This window comes from Notolepis coatsorum (assembly GCF_963971535.1).
Source record: "Notolepis coatsorum genome assembly, chromosome: 3".
Lineage (NCBI taxonomy): Eukaryota > Metazoa > Chordata > Actinopteri > Aulopiformes > Paralepididae > Notolepis > Notolepis coatsorum.
In genome coordinates this window covers 5,924,461-5,942,797 of record NC_140167.1, presented here as the reverse complement: position 1 = coordinate 5,942,797, position 18,337 = coordinate 5,924,461, and the positions used below count along the sequence as shown (strand labels likewise).

Sequence of the window (18,337 nt, the reverse complement as noted above, 5' to 3'; positions counted from 1 at the left end):
TTTTTAGAGCTACTGTATGTACATTGTTTTCAAAGCATGATGATCCAAATGACGAAAAACCTTTCCTTCATTGCCTGTCGGCACCGCAACTCGTGAACGGTCTGTCTCAGCAACGAGGCGCATCCGAAACTGGCTAAGAACAACAATAATATGCGCCAGGAGAGACGGTTAACTCTGAGAGTCTGTTTCACACTGAAAGTGATCTCACAGAAAAGATCATTGATGCCGAGACGAAATGTCGCATTTTGCTGCATTAAGGTAAGACAGTGGTTAATCATATTGGATGCCTTAATTTGAACACTTAATTTTAGGGATGCTCGATGTTGGCTTTTTTACCGATACCGATATACCGATGTTGTCCAACTCTTAATTTCCGATACCGATATCAACCGATATCAACCGATACCGATATATGCAGGGTCCCCCCCCCCCCCCCCCCAATTTTTTTTATAATTTCAGGTAATTAACATTACATATCTCTTGTTGTGGAATTAACACAACATTATGCATACTTTTGACAATAAATCAAATCAGAATTTGTTCTTACTTGCTTGCCTGGGTAAATAAAGGTTATAGAAATGTAAAAAAAAATATATATATATATATATATATATCTTTTTTTTTGAAAACCGATACCGATATTTTCCGATATCACATTTTAATGCCGATATCGGCCGATAATATCGGTAGGCCGATAATATCAGACATCCCTACTTAATTTGCACTATATATTAAATGAGTGGGGCTCGCTGTAGTAGCCTAGTGGGTGTGTGTATTGTATGAATTCAGAACCATGGACAGCACCGTTCGCAGGTGCACGCAGCGTGCGCAAGCAAAAAAAGAAATAAGGAAAAAGTTTGCGCGCTCACGCGACTCCCAACTATAGCCTCGCCTAATGTTCGCTGCCTTATCTGTTATCTGTGTGTATATGTGCAATATAGGTGTGTATATACTATTATAATGTATATATATACAGTATATATACAGTAAGAATAAATATATATTTAATTACATTTGTAGAATGATATTGAAATAAGGTGCCTATTACAATGCATATATATATAGCAAACACACTGCATAAAACACAAAACATGGTTTAAATGATTTGATTTGGATTGAGTCGCAGCCCAAGACACTTTGAATCGCAAAACTACCCATCGTGTCCCTCGTTGGAAAGTACACAGTGTGCTGTGAAATAACTTCCTCTTTTCTCTTCTCTGTCTGCAGGGAACATGATGTGTTGCACATGAATATAATATATATATATATAAAATATAAACAGGCCACGTCTTTATAATTGAAAGGCCACGTTGTTATTTCTGCTGGACAGGAAACCTCATTTCCCTGGAAACTGCCAACCCTGCGTTTAATATAGTTTTAGAATTGAATTAAAGCTGCAATAATAATTTTCTGGGCACTAGAGCTTCTGAAGTAAACATCATATATAAACACAACACTGCCTTACTAGCACAATCTGGTAATTAAGAGATTTGCGGAATATAATAATTGCCAGGTTGATTGAGTAGGACACCATGACCCAAACCCAACCCCCTCCAATGTACACCCCCCCCCCCCCCCCCCACCCACCCAACCCCCTCCAATCTACAGTTTCTTCCCCCTCAAATGTATATACTCTCTTTTTAGACTATTTTTGTACTCATAACCAGTACTGTATTTGTAAATCTGGTATGTCATAAATGTATAGATGTAACAGTACTGTCTATCTGTATGTCATGTGTGTCATATATATGTTATGATGAATTGAAAATGGGGGACCCTGATGTAAACAAGACGAAAGTATTTCTCTGGTCTGCATCCCCTTAACAATTGTGTGTATTGAGCCGTACTGTATTGTACCTGTTCTGAAGGATCAGATTAAACCGAATATATATATTTATTTATATATATATATTTAATTGTATTTGTATATCCCCTGATATCCCCTGATATCCCTTGTATATTCCTTGTACAATATGCATTGAATATCCCTTCTAGTCTACTGAACATCCCATAATAGTCTCCATTCTACCATTGGACGAGACCTTGGTGCCAGGTCGCCATACCCCTCAGACCAGGTTAAATCGTACCGCTCAACATGTATGGACAAGTCCTAGTTCCGCGTAGGAATATGTCTACCGCACCACTAATGGTACTATTTGTTCATAGTGCGTATATATACTGCGCTATTAAAGTAGAGCTTTCTTTTAGTCCAGTTCCTTACCCTCCAACAGAGTGACAGACGCAAAAGCCTCCCCGCGAACCACGTGTGGGCAGTAAGGCCAATTCGGCCCAGTATCGGCATTGAGACATCGTGTATATTAATATTTGAATAGTCATATTTGGCACTATATCGTCGAGTTGGACGTATTCTATTAAGCTAATAATAGTCTATTCATATGTAGTGCATCGTGCGGTAAGAGTTCTATAGTAATCAGCACCCCCATCGTTTCGGGCATCAGCTGGACGCTTATCCAGGGTGGTTGACCCCACGTGAAGCTGCACCCGAGGAGCTCCAGGCCAAAGAGCGAGTGGACCTGTATATTGGATTATTCTACCGACGACGGCTAGCCTTCCCCGGCTTGGATTATGCTTTGAGTACTTTGATTATTCTATGGATAAAGGCCAACACTGCGGTGTGTTGGAAATACCCCCCCCGGAGAGGACGACAGGTGAGAAGACGCTCTACACGACGAGGTCGCCTCACGTCTCTCCATCGTGGACCGGAGGACGCCGGCCACAGAGAGTCCAACTGCTTTCATCTGTGGATCGAGGATCGCTGGGCACCGGGTCGCACGACTGTGGGCTCTCCCAGGATACCCTCGGCCAGACGGGATACAGCCAGACTCTACCCCCCCCCTCCAGCTGTCCTACAAGCAGTCGGAACCTTCCCCTAGTGTATCCAGCTATATAATCATTCAAGTATCATTGCTATTGTTCCCTAAATATTCCAGGTTGTATATTTGCTTCCTGCGCAATCAGAGATTGGACATTCGATATTGATCTACCTACGAATACTCATTTGCCATAAAAGTGCATACTATTTCAAATCATAAATGTAATTAAGTGATCGTTGTACATACCTTTTGCTATGTATTATTATTAAACGCAGACTTTCGACTTGGTACATTTGTGTTGGATCCGTTTCATCAGGTGGGAGTGTTTATCATAATTATTTATACCTAGTACTGGGTGGCCAGAGTCTAAAGTACAAGAGGTAGTGGTAGTAAGTATCATATCTAACAATACAGTCAGGGAATTGTACCCCTCAGTTACAATTGGTCCTTCGAGCCGGATGGTAATCAGTGTAATATTAATATAGTGTTATTAATATTAAAATGGCCTATGATGAACACTCCACGAAACGATCCTCCTAACCAACAACGCCCGCGGCGCAAACGACAGCTCCCTCAGTACCTAGAGGCTTACGCTGTCAGTCAACAACCTAGTCTTCTACCAACAGTAAACGCGGTAAAACTAGAAAGTAAAATGATGTCTAACCCTAACGACCAGGCTACCCCGACCATAGAGGCCCCTATGGGTTCTAACGTAACTGACCCAGCTCACGGTGGGGACCAGGGGGAACCAGACATGACTTTACACCCCGCCAATACCGAAGAAGTAGTCCCCGACGAGTCCCGGGAGGAAGACAACACTACCGAGAGAGAACTCGGCACGGAAGAAGATGAGGAGAGCACCGTGGAGATAGAGCTCCAAGACTCCGCACGGAGTACCCCAAGGGACGGCTCCCCTATACAACCGTCTTCTCCCAGCGAGGCAGAGAGGACACTACAGCAGGCATTCCTCGTCAGCCTGAAAGCCTCTACTGAACGCGATAGACTCCAGGGTGAACGCGATCGATTGCAGATACAGCAACGGAGCGAAGAAGAGCACATACGCCTGGAAATAAGACGCATTCAGATGGAAGAGAATATGGCAAGAGACCGGGCCGACGCCCAGCGCGCCGCCACCGGTGCCCAGAGAGAATCGGATCTCACCAAGCGCGAAGCCGAGCGCGACAGAGCACAAGCGCAACTAATAGAACAGCTGATCAGAAGGACAACACCCCCTCCCTCCACCAGAGGCTCCAGGAACTCGTCTAGACATCACTCCAGGGCGGCATCCCCTAGCCGAGTAAGCGACCCTGAACTTGACCAACAGACGAGGTTTATACCCCCCGCAGACCCCATTCCCCAACCGGTCCAAGCGAGACCCAGCCACCGGGAAGGAGCAGCATACACTGCGGAGAGGCTAAATCAGAGACTACAAGCCCTGGATGACCTCACGGAAGACGAAGAGGAAGAGGAGGAGAACCACGCCCGACGACAGCACAGTACTCTACCGGACCAGGAGGTCCAGTACAGCCCAGGCTATACCCCCGCGGAGCTGCGCTACAGACCCCCGACGCTATTCACGGGTGAGCACGACGCACGACCCGCACCGAGGAACAGCACCTGGACCAGCGGGCCATGGTACACAGCCGGTACCAGCCCACGCCAAGGAGCAGGAGGAGACTCGCCTAGGAGGCCTCTCCCCCAACGCTCGCCGATGTATCAACAATCCGCGTCATACATTGGCACACCTATGGTACCAGACTTCACCCAGGAGAACCGGGCCCAGTATACGGAGCTCCGCATGTGTCTGGAGACAATGTTGGTGGATGTCATTGATGAACGCCATAAATACGCGATACTACTGAAGCATTTAAAGGTACCCCGCGCGCACAACATAGCGCTCGCCTACGCCACTTCCACGACCCCATACACCGCAGCGCTGGTAGCGTTGGACCAGAGATATGGACGTATATGGGATTACGTGATCCAGGAGATCAGGCACATCGACCGCCTACCCCCAGCAACAGACAATCGAGCACTGGACGACCTGTCCATCAGAGTGCAGTCCCTGGTAGGGATGCTGGGAGCGCAGAGGGAAAAGGGTAGGCATGAACTATACGCCAACTCAAATGTAGAGAGGATCTTGGAGAAGCTACCGCCCGCCCGACAGGAGCGCTTTAGGCGGCAGAGAGACCACCGAGACCCTAATGGCCCCGAACCGAACCTCCTCGATCTAGCCGACTTCCTGGCGAGAGAAGTCAGCAGCTTACGGCTAGATACATTCGGACGGAGCACCCCTGGCTCCAGAGAAGGAACCAGGAGACTAAATGATGGAAGAAGATCGGTGACTGTCATGCACCAATCGGAGTCAGTGCCAAGCAGTAGGAGCCACAGTACCCCCTCAAGAAAGGAGAAGTGGAAGATAGTGTGCCCCTACTGTGAGAAAGAACACTGGCTGTCACAATGTGACTCATTCCCCAAGATGAATGCGGAGGAAGCGAGTCAATGGATAAAGTCCAACAGACGCTGTTTTCGCTGTGCGCGATCACACATGGCAGCCGAATGCCGCTTAAAGAAAAAGTGCAGTCGGTGCGATGGAGCCCATCTGGACATACTCCACGACAGTAACAGACGGCGGCCTCCACCCGCACCATCAAGCAGCAAAGCAAGCGTCATGTACATCGACCCCGCCAGCAGCAGCGGAGCCAGAGTGCTCTTAAAGGTAGTCCGTGTGACATTGAGCTACCAGAATAAAGTCATGGACACTTACGCCGTCCTTGATGACGGGTCAGAGAAGACCCTTCTGCTCGCGTCCGCTGCGGCCCAGCTAGGGCTGCGGGGGAGCGAAAACCAAATGACAATTCGGACAATAAGAAGAGATTTGAAAACGATAAAGGGCGTGAATGTCTCATTCTCTATCGCAGCAAGCGGCCAGCCCGAGCGACGGTACAGGATTACAGACGCTTTCACCAGCCAAGAAATAGGACTCTCGCGGTACACATACCCCGTAGCCAAGCTGATGGAGAAATATGTGCATCTACGCAAGCTACCGATCCCACTCATAGACGGTGCTACCCCGACACTGTTGATAGGCTCCGACCATGCAGACCTCATTGTCCCGATAGACCGGGTTCATACCGGACCCAGAGGCTGTCCTGCAGCAGTCGAGACCCGCCTAGGATGGACTCTCCAAGGCCCACTCGCCAAATCTCTCAACCGAACCACAGCCACTAGCTGTCTCCACTCCCGAGTCACAGAGGGAGACACCGCACTCCTGCAGCATGTAGAGAGGCTATGGACCTTAGAACAAATGCCCTTTAAGAACGAAAAGAAAGACATTCGCTCTAAAGACGACATCTACGCCATTAACCTCCTCGAGACGGGAACAAAGAGAGTCCCAGTCAGCGGCGTGTTGAGATACGCCACGCCACTCCTGCGGCGGGAAGGGATGCCTACCTTTCACGCAAAGAAAGACGCCACAGAGCGGTACCTACTAAACACAGAGCGGCGCTTAGCTAAGGACCCCGCCCAAGAAAGTGTATACCGCGCTGAGATTGAGAAGCTCATCACAGCGGGACACGTCACAAAGATTGACATTAAAGAGGCCGACCAGACGACTGAATCGTGGTACGTGCCCCACCACAAGGTTCATCACAACGGCAAAGACCGCATCGTGTTTAACTGCAGCTACCAGATCGGATCCCAAAATCTGAATAAAGAGCTATTGCCCGGTCCTACACTCGGCCCCTCCCTACTAGGCGTACTACTCCGCTTCCGCCAGGACAAGGTGGCTATCAGCGGGGATATCAAAGGGATGTTCCTGCAGGTGAGATTAGTAGAGGAGGACAAGCCCCTGTTGCGGTTCCTATGGAGAGAGAGGCCAGGAGATGAGCACCCAGCCATCTACCAATGGGAAGTCCTCCCTTTCGGAACTACATGCAGCCCATGCTGTGCTACATTTGCACTACAGAGACATGTCGCAGAGGACCCAGCAGCGGACGAAGAGGTCCGACACAGTGTGAAGAACAGCTTCTACGTAGATAACTGTCTACAAAGCGTTTCGACCCAAGAAGAAGCCGAGGCTCTCCTACTTAAACTCCGCGCCTCTCTGATCAAAGGCGGCTTTGATCTCAGGCAGTGGGCCAGCAGCGATCCGCACGTACTACGCAGCCTCTCCTCCGAGGACAAGGCAGCGAGCAGCGAGACCTGGACGGCTACAATCCCAGGAGAAGCCCAAGAGATGACACTAGGACTAGTGTGGCGCTTCAAAACAGATTCGCTCCACTATAGACACAAACCCCTGACCACGGAGCAGGGAAGGTCGACGGCAATACCGACCACCAGACGGAGTGTGTACAGAACACTCGCCCGACAATATGACCCGTTAGGATGTATACTACCGTACACCACCAGGGCAAAGATGATTGTACGAGCATTGTGGGACAAGGACCAGGGCTGGGACGACCCCATTCCCGCACACCTTGCATCCACCTGGAGAGAGTGGGAGATGGAACTCCACTCACTCCCAGGCGTTAATATACGCCGAAGCTACTTCCCACCCACGGTGAGGCCAGAGACATGTAAAATGGATCTACACGTCTTCAGTGACGCCTCCGAGGTCGCCTACGGATCAGTAGCCTACTTGCGGGCCCAAGAAGAGGGGGGAGAGATCTACACAGCATTCATCCTCGCCCGCTCGAGAATAGCCCCACGCAAGCAACAGTCTATCCCACGTCTAGAGCTCTGCGCAGCCCTCGCAGGAGCGCATCTAGCCACGCTCATCCAACGTGAGCTCACCATTCCGGTGCATAGAACAATCCTGTGGTCAGATTCCACGACAGTACTCGCCTGGATCAAATCGGATTCATGCAAATACAAAGTCTTCGTGGGAGTCAGAGTCACTGAGATTCAAGAGTTAACCGGAGAGTTAACCGGAGAAGCAAACTGGCGCTATGTTGATACAAAACACAACCCAGCTGACGTCATCACCCGGGGAATGTCCCTAGATGACTTAACCCGTCATAACATCTACAGTGACGGACCAGCATTCCTCAAGCTCCCGGAAGGAGATTGGCCCACGCCCACCCCGAGGGAAGCAAGTGACGAGGAGGCTGAGAATAAGAAACCCATGTTCTGTGGATTGAGCACTGTTGTCTCCGCAGACCCCAACATAGACGATTGCATTACCATAGAGAGTGCGCAGCAACGGACATTCCTGCGGCACCACCCAGAGATTAAGTCCCCCGCTGATATGTCAGCAGCTGACTACGAGGAAGCAGAACTGCTTCTACTGCAACGAGCCCAGAGAGACTCGTTCCCCGATGAACTAGACTGTCTACAGGGAGGAAAGCCCGTCCCATCAGACAGCAGATTGATTCATCTGGCCCCCGAGAGTGACACACATACCCTCATCAGAGTGGGTGGTCGCCTGCGGAGAGCCCCCAATTTACCGGATGACATTAAGTACCCGATCGTATTGAACAGCCGACACAAGGTCACAGAGCTGATTATAAAGAAATACGACGAGGATGTACACCACGCAGGAGCAGAGAGAGTCTTCGCGGAAATCAGACGTCGTTACTGGATACTTCAAGGAAGAGAGGCGGTGCGACGCTTCCAGCGAACCTGTCTAGACTGCCGAAAGTGGCGCGCGCAGCCCAGCATACCACGGATGGCTGACCTACCTCCATGTCGCCTCCGACTCGGCGACAAGCCATTCCACTCAACAGGCATGGACTGTTTTGGCCCGCTGCACATAAAGAAAGGAAGAGGCACCGAGAAGCGGTGGGGTATTGTATTCAAATGCATGACCACCAGAGCGATACATATCGAGCTCCTTCCGACCATGAGCGCAGACTCATTCCTTATGGCCTTCCGAAGATTCACATCCCGGAAAGGAAAACCGTCTACATTATTGTCCGATCACGGGACAAACTTCAAAGGCGGAGAAAGAGAGCTGAGGGAGAGCTTCCAAGCTATGGGCCCAGAACTTAAGACCCACCTCGCTCCAGCCCAGATTGACTTCCAATTCAACCCCCCAAACGCACCCCACTTCGGTGGAACTTGGGAACGAGAAGTACGTTCTATAAAGACAGCCCTGTACGCAGTACTTGGGGCCCAGACTGTGGCGGAAGAAGTCCTAATGACAGTCCTCACGGAGATTGAGGGAGTATTGAACTCCAAGCCCCTCGGTTACGTCTCCAGTGATGTAGCAGATGTCGACCCAGTCACCCCCAACACCCTCCTGATGGGGCGGCTAGATCCCGCGTTACCCCAGACAATGTACCGGCCTGAAGAAGCAAACGGCCGACGAATGTGGAGGTACAGCCAAGTATTAGCCGACAAGTTTTGGAGCAGTTTCCTACTGCACTACCTACCGTCTCTACAGACCCGCCAGAAGTGGGTAAAAGAGAGAGACAATTTGACGGAAGGAACAGTCGTCATGATTATTGACCAGTCACTACCCAGAGCTATGTGGCCGGCTGGCCGCGTAAGCAAAGTGATCACCGGTGCCGATGGCAAGGTCCGAGCAGCTGAAGTACTCGTCCAGGGGCGCATTTACACCCGTCCGGTGGCGAGGCTCATAGAACTGCCCCGACTCCCAGACACAATCGATGATGACCATGACCCTATGACTTTGTGAGTTGACTGACCCTTACAGCGAACCCTTGAGTGGTAGACAGTGCGGTTAATCTGTCTCTGCTTAACTAATTGGGTTGGGACCAATTAGGGGGCGGCTGTTCTGAAGGATCAGATTAAACCGAATATATATATTTATTTATATATATATATTTAATTGTATTTGTATATCCCCTGATATCCCCTGATATCCCTTGTATATTCCTTGTACAATATGCATTGAATATCCCTTCTAGTCTACTGAACATCCCATAATAGTCTCCATTCTACCATTGGACGAGACCTTGGTGCCAGGTCGCCATACCCCTCAGACCAGGTTCAATCGTACCGCTCAACATGTATGGACAAGTCCTAGTTCCGCGTAGGAATATGTCTACCGCACCACTAATGGTACTATTTGTTCATAGTGCGTATATATACTGCGCTATTAAAGTAGAGCTTTCTTTTAGTCCAGTTCCTTACCCTCCAACAGAGTGACAGACGCAAAAGCCTCCCTGCGAACCACGTGTGGGCAGTAAGGCCAATTCGGCCCAGTATCGGCATTGAGACATCGTGTATATTAATATTTGAATAGTCATATTTGGCACTATATCGTCGAGTTGGACGTATTCTATTAAGCTAATAATAGTCTATTCATATGTAGTGCATCGTGCGGTAAGAGTTCTATAGTAATCAGCACCCCCATCGTTTCGGGCATCAGCTGGACGCTTATCCAGGGTGGTTGACCCCACGTGAAGCTGCACCCGAGGAGCTCCAGGCCAAAGAGCGAGTGGACCTGTATATTGGATTATTCTACCGACGACGGCTAGCCTTCCCCGGCTTGGATTATGCTTTGAGTACTTTGATTATTCTATGGATAAAGGCCAACACTGCGGTGTGTTGGAAATACCCCCCCCGGAGAGGACGACAGGTGAGAAGACGCTCTACACGACGAGGTCGCCTCACGTCTCTCCATCGTGGACCGGAGGACGCCGGCCACAGAGAGTCCAACTGCTTTCATCTGTGGATCGAGGATCGCTGGGCACCGGGTCGCACGACTGTGGGCTCTCCCAGGATACCCTCGGCCAGACGGGATACAGCCAGACTCTACCCCCCCCCTCCAGCTGTCCTACAAGCAGTCGGAACCTTCCCCTAGTGTATCCAGCTATATAATCATTCAAGTATCATTGCTATTGTTCCCTAAATATTCCAGGTTGTATATTTGCTTCCTGCGCAATCAGAGATTGGACATTCGATATTGATCTACCTACGAATACTCATTTGCCATAAAAGTGCATACTATTTCAAATCATAAATGTAATTAAGTGATCGTTGTACATACCTTTTGCTATGTATTATTATTAAACGCAGACTTTCGACTTGGTACATTTGTGTTGGATCCGTTTCATCAGGTGGGAGTGTTTATCATAATTATTTATACCTAGTACTGGGTGGCCAGAGTCTAAAGTACAAGAGGTAGTGGTAGTAAGTATCATATCTAACAATACAGTCAGGGAATTGTACCCCTCAGTTACAGTACCCATTCTGCAATCTGTTAATAAAGTTTTCAATCAATCAATCAATCAATCAATCAATGACTCAGTGAGACCTTCTGATAGATATGATTGAGTCAACATATATCTATCTGTCTGTCTGTCACGTCATACAGGCTCTGTCCATCTCCAGGCTACAGACAGACTACAGACAGACAGACTACAGACAGACAGACTACAGACAGACAGACTACAGACAGACAGGCTACAGACAGACAGACTACAGACAGACAGGCTACAGACAGACAGACTACATACAGACAGGCTACAGACAGACAGACTACAGACAGACAGGCTACAGACAGACAGACAGGCTACAGACAGACAGACTACAGACAGACAGACTACAGACAGACAGGCTACAGACAGACAGACTACAGACAGACAGGCTACAGACAGACAGACAGACTACAGACAGACAGGCTACAGACAGACAGACTACAGACAGACAGACAGACAGACAGACAGGCTACAGACAGACAGACAGACAGACTACAGACAGACAGGCTACAGACAGACAGTCTACAGACATACTACAGACAGACAGGCTACAGACAGACAGGCTACAGACAGACAGTCTACAGACATACTACAGACAGACAGGCTACAGACAGACTACAGACAGACAGACTACAGACAGACAGACTACAGACAGACAGGCTACAGACAGACAGGCTACAGACAGACAGACAGGCTACAGACAGACAGACAGACTACAGACAGACAGACAGACAGGCTACAGACAGACAGGCTACAGACAGACAGACTACAGACAGACAGACAGACAGACAGACAGGCTACAGACAGACAGACTACAGACAGACAGGCTACAGACAGACAGGCAGGCTACAGACAGACAGGCTACAGACAGACAGACAGACAGGCTACAGACAGACAGGCTACAGACAGACTACAGACAGACAGACAGGCTACAGACAGACAGACAGACAGACTACAGACAGACAGGCTACAGACAGACAGGCTACAGACAGACAGGCTACAGACAGACAGACTACAGACAGACAGACTACAGACAGACAGGCTACAGACAGACAGGCTACAGACAGACAGACTACAGACAGACAGGCTACAGACAGACAGGCTACAGACAGACAGGCTACAGACAGACAGGCTACAGACAGACAGGCTACAGACAGACAGACTACAGACAGACAGGCTACAGACAGACAGACAGGCTACAGACAGACAGGCTACAGACAGACAGACTACAGACAGACAGACTACAGACAGACAGGCTACAGACAGACAGACTACAGACAGACAGGCTACAGACAGACAGAATACAGACAGACAGGCTACAGACAGACAGGCTACAGACAGACAGGCTACAGACAGACTACAGACAGACAGGCTACAGACAGACAGGCTACAGACAGACAGACAGACTACAGACAGACAGACTACAGACAGACAGGCTACAGACAGACAGACTACAGACAGTGTGTTCTGGTCAACACATCATTAATTTCTTTTTTTTTATCCACTTTTTCTCCTTATTGTTCTATTTTTTCTCTCATCCCAATTTCGTGTATCCAATTCTCCCCTCCCCTGTCTTGAACGTTGCTCGACTATGCCCCCCACTGGTCGGTTGTAAAGAGGATAGAAGCCTTGCATCACGTGTCCCCTCCGGCACACGAGGAGGCAGCCTGTCACATCTTTTCACCTGCCAGCGCGGACTCTCATTGGCGAAGTGTAACGCATGGGAGGCTCACACTACCCTCGCCACTTCCTGTCTCTGCTGTGCAGGCGTCTCCCAACCGACCTGTAGGGGTCGCTGTCCACAACGTCCAATCCCCACCCATCGACTTCCACCCGCTGACTCTGCCAAATGAGCCAGTACGACGGCCGGCCCAAGCCGAAGGCAATGCTGAGACTGGGATTCGTTCCCGGAGTCTCTTGCGTTCTGCATTGGTGACGAGCGCAATCTCTGCTATGCCACCCAGCCGCACTCAACACATAATAAATTTAACCATAAGCCAATATTTGCGCAGAGAAGAACGTTTAATTAATTTGAGTGACGTTAGGCGGCGGTAGCGCACGTGTGTGTGTGTGTGTGTCAGTGTGTGTGTGTGTGTGTGTGTGTGTGTGTGTCAAGGTCAACTTTATTTATATAGCACATTTAAAACCAACCGAAGTTGCACCAACGTGCTTTACAATATAAAAACAGAAATACTAAAAATGCAAAATACAGTATATATATATACACACAAAATCAAAAGCTACAATACATTAAAAACAACCACGACACGATCAGGGATGTGTGGCTTACCAAGCCTTAAAAAGCCAATAAAAACAGGTGAGTTGGTCTAGAGACCCACATACAGGGCATTACAGTAATCCAGCCTAGATGATATGAATGCATGGTTAACACTCTCCAGGTCAGACAACAATACTATGGCTCATTTGACAGTCACTATATCTCTCGTCCAACATGTACAAAATTGTAAATTTTTGTATAGTTGTATATTGTATAGTTTCAGAGTGATCCTGGCTAATTCCTGGAAGCTGAGTTATGGAGCGCTATGTGCACAGGGGAGGAAATTAGGCCACTTTACTGGCCAAATGCTAGTATTTTTTACGTTTGGCTGGTAAAAAAAATCAGATACCCGCCAGTTGGCTGGTAAGCCAAAAAGTTAGTTTCCTCCCCTGCTGGCGAGTATACAAAAAAATAAAACATTCTGCAATCACTGCACTGGCAAACGGTGCGCGTCTTCTGAGTGTTCGCTTTAGTTGACAGTGCCACGAGAGCACTGCACAAGACCACCCGCGGACATATAATGTTTAATAAACGTTTGCGCAGTACTGGCCAACCCGCGGACATATAATAATAAAAGTCCTGCGGTACTAGGCTAGCCATCAGGAGCACTCGCAAACAGATAACGTTAAACACAGCAGAAGATGGAAAACAGACAGACTGACCAACGGGGAACTGCATCCAACCCTAGTACAACCCTCGAGTATAAGTTACTAAGGACACATTTAAATCACAGAGGTGTAATGTTAGTCTACTGGAACTGTATACAGTGGTTAGCTTCTAGTTAGCGTTTTAGCTATAGCTGCTTGCTAGCTAACGTTAGCCCCGTGTGCTCAAAGCAGCCAGCTAGGTGTATCTGTTATGACTATAATGTTTCCAAAAAAGCTCCGGACTACGACGTAAGGTTAGACATTTTATTTCATGCTCAAAAGCCCCTGGCTTGCACATCGCAGTCACGAAAGGGGCTAGCTCAACCAGTGCACTGTGCACAACAGCACACCAACCCAACTGACGTTACCACAACACTTGACGGTACTTCACAGCACTGTCGTAAGACCACCGTGCTGTCTTAAAGGCACAGTGTGCCTACCCAGATGCATACACAACATTGACGCGGCTTGACATACAAAGAAGTAATTATCACAATTAGCGATTTTTTTTGTCTGGTAAAAAATCTGTTTGGCTGGTAAAAAAAATCAGATACTCGCCAGTTGGCTGGTAAGCCAAAAAGTTAGTTTCCTCCCCTGTATGTGCATTTTGCTAAAGTCGTTCGCGTTGCTCGTCCGGACACGATATTATTTCCAAATCAAAGGTATATAATAGATATTATGTTTCATCATGAAGGCATCAAAGGTGGGGGGGGGGGGGGGGGGTCGTTTTGTGATGCTCCGATCGTTAGCAACGGCATACGCTTTGAATACTACATACGTTGATCGTTGCGATCGATGTGAAATCATTGTAGGATAAAAGTAGGGTTGATGTCATATAGTTCTTACCTTTGGTAGGAGGTATTGCAAAAAGAATATTCCAATTGTCTGATTGTGATTTCCAGTATTGATGTCCATCGGGTCCCTGACATGGGTCCCTAGGGGCTCGACTGAAGCCTTTCACTTGCCCGGGTACCATTTCTCCACCCGGACCATATATAATGTAACACACAGTGTGAAATAAGGTTTCAAAGGGTGGGTGATGCTGCCACCTAGCAGGATTCGGCCGGCATTGCAATCTCGGCTTCTCAGAATGAGTCCCAATGATACACCGAGATCCGTGAGATTGTATCGAATAAAAAAATAGAATAAAAGAAAAAAACGATGAAAACAATCGAAAACCCGACTATACTCGGGTTCTGGCGCTCAACGCATGGCGAGATAACCTGACTATAGTCGTGGTTGGCGGTGAATGAGTTAATCATTTAGCGAATATCCGCCATTTTAAATCAGCAGCGCGTCGCCAGTTGTAGTCATATGAGGAGAGGGCATCCAGAGCTCTCAATGAGCGTTGACATTTCGAAAAACTATCTTTCCCAGCCGATTCCAGCTTCCTGCAAGCAAATGACTTGTATGGATATTTTTTATTTCTATTATTTCTCGGAATTCTCTATCACAAAACTGAACATTATTGGCATAGATTGGAGCGCAGTTAGTGTGTCTACCTTCTGTGAACATTTAGCAACAATCCCTGTTGCAATGTGATACAAAATGGCGGAGCAATATCCATTATAAGAATGGAACTGTACATACAGTCGATTTGATTCACGGTTCTTGCGGCACGCCTGGAGATACTAAATCCAGATTGAACTCTGCCATTTGAAAAAGGAGATTTGGCCCGATCCATAGATGTGCAAGTTGGCTATAATAAGGTCATTTATAGGCCTGGTATTCTATATTCTATAATAATATTTCAAATTGCATGTGTCCGGATGGCAGAATGCAGTACTGTATCTACAAAACATTATGTTTAATCATCTTCCCTTTATTCATTTGCTTAGATTATTCACTGTCAAAGATGCAAAGAAAATTCATCATTTATATTCTCCTTTGTTTCATCACAATTTACTCAAGCCTAGTAACAGACACAATATTTCTGACACTGGGAATACATTCCACGAGATCCATAGATGTCCCTAGATACCAAGAACATGCAAATGATATTTGTAGAAGTGGAGCAATCTTCCATTTACTTAGGTATGTATTTTTAGGCAGATCTTCAGAAAATAAGAACCTAAGGGCAGCATAATAAAGAAAATAATAAAGGGCCTAGGATGGAGCCTTGGGGAACACCACAGGTAAGAGGGGCCACATTTGAGGAGAATTCACCCAGATGGACAGAGAAACTCCTATCAGTCAGGTACGACTGAAGTAACATGGGGGCAGCACCTCTGATGCCAACACACTGTTCTAGGCGGGATAAATGATCCATCGTATCAAAGGCAGCGGCCAAGTCTAATGTTACCATGGTAGCAGCACACCCAGAGTCCACAGTTAAAACAAGATCATTGAACATTCAAGAGAAGTGTGTGTGTCTGTGTGTCTGTGTGTGTGTCTATGTGTGTGTGTGTCTGTGTGTCTGTGTCTGTGTGTGTGTGCGTGTGTCATCACCATCATCATCATCATCATCATCATCATCATCATCATCATCATCACCATTATCATCATCACCATCATCATCATCATCATCATCATCATCATCACCATCATCATCATCATCATGGTGATGGTGATGATGATGATGATGATGGTGATGATGATGATGATGATGATGATGATGATGATGATGATGATGGTGATGATGATGGTGATGATGGTGATGATGATGGTGATGATGGTGATGATGCTGATGATGATGATGATGATGATGGTGATGATGATGATGATGATGACGGTGATGATGATGATGATGATGATGATGATGATGATGGTGATGATGATGATGATGGTGATGATGATGATGATGATGATGATGATGATGATGATGATGATGATGATGATGATGGTGATGATGATGCTGATGAGTGTAAGTATTTAACCTACAGATTAGACCTATTGTCTTGATGTCTGTCTAACGCCTCCACACATTTAAACAGTTGTCCCTTGGACTTTTGCATGTTTAGACCTTAACACTTTCCGTGCCAGCCGGGTTTTCCTTTTTACCCCCTTGAATGCCGCCACCCACTTCAATGATATAGCACTCGCATTTGTGAACGCATAATCTATGTCTTAAATTATGGCTATGTGTCTAATCTGGCCGTTGCTTATCAATGACTTGTTTGCAGTCAACATTGTCGAAACGGATTGTTTTTTTAATCGGTTCATTTCCGTTTTATACCATTTTGAAAATCGCTAGTTTTTTTTAAGTTTCAGGAAAATATAAAGATTCTATGATAATCGCCCTTTACTGGAATATTCTGGAATACACAAAAAACTTAAATTTTTCTGCCTATTTATGAAGCGTTTTCAAATAAACGCTAGATTATCGATAGTATATGTGTACTTATGCACGTAGAGAAGCGAGCTGAAAAATCTAATCTCTCATTTCCTGATCAGCACACACACACACGTGCACACACACACACACACACATAGGGCAAACCTTGATATCTCTGTGAAAAAAGTTCTGATTATCCTAAGACTGGTAAAATAGATTCCTTACCTCAGATGTTCTCCAAAAAGATTATTCCAATTCCTGATCGCCATTCCAAATATCGATCGCGTTTATTGATCCAACGCTGCGTACTGGAAATATGTATTCCATGCTGTTCTGATGGTCCACAATGAATCCGATCGTCTCGAGTGGCTCGCGCGAGAAGTAAAATGAGGAAACTGGATCCCCCCCCCCCCATGTGTTTTCATGCAATCCATTACAAAAAATGGGTGCAGTACCACAGGGAGACAATAGGGGGCAGTATTTTCCCAATGGAGCTCAGAGAGAGTTTGCAGCACTAACGTGAGACTAGATTGATGAAATATGAATTCAAATCGCTAATAAAAAAACAAAAGACATCGCGTTGTTGGCAATGAACGGTCGGCATGAACAAACGACATATAGCGTCGCTGGCATTGAAAGTGTTAATGTAGCCCTAACTGTGTGTGTGCGTGTCTGTGTGTGTCTGTGTGTGTGTGTGTGTGTGTGCCGGTGCTATACTCACACGCCGTGCTTGGGGTTCTCCGGGGGGTTGGTACCGGTCCACCTGCGGACCCGCGTGCCGCGGTGCCGCCTCCTGCCCGCCTCCCCGCCGGCGGCCAGACACAGCAGCAGCAGCAGCGCCGCGTTGGTCCAACAACGAGGCGGCATCATCACGCGCGGCGCGGTCTCAGCAGAACTCCACAGGTGCCGCTCAGCAGTCCAGAACCTCCGCGGCGCGGCTCCCAGCGCATCTTCCTTCTCCTCGGCGGCTGGGATGCGACCATATGTGGCACCAGACAGTTGTGTTATACGGTGTGCTGTTGTCGTTGTTGTCGCCGGATAACAGGGTCCAATAACGCGGCTCCTGAGTACTGCGACAAGGCGGCTATTTGGAGAAGCGCGCAGTGCCTCGACGCGGAGCACATGTACCGCTGTTT

The 18,337-nt window shown here is 47.6% G+C and overlaps 1 protein-coding gene across 1 annotated transcript in view; it reads right to left on the bottom strand.

Moving 5' to 3' along the window:
- Window positions 1–17,987, bottom strand: part of LOC311225148 (gamma-aminobutyric acid receptor subunit rho-2-like) — a gene marked incomplete at its 3' end in the record, with an annotated part of 65,222 nt that extends 47,235 nt beyond the window's left edge. The window contains exon 1 of the mRNA XM_084310352.1: window positions 17,923–17,987. The remainder of the gene's footprint in view (window positions 1–17,922) is intronic.
- Between the last annotated feature and the right edge of the window lie 350 nt (window positions 17,988–18,337).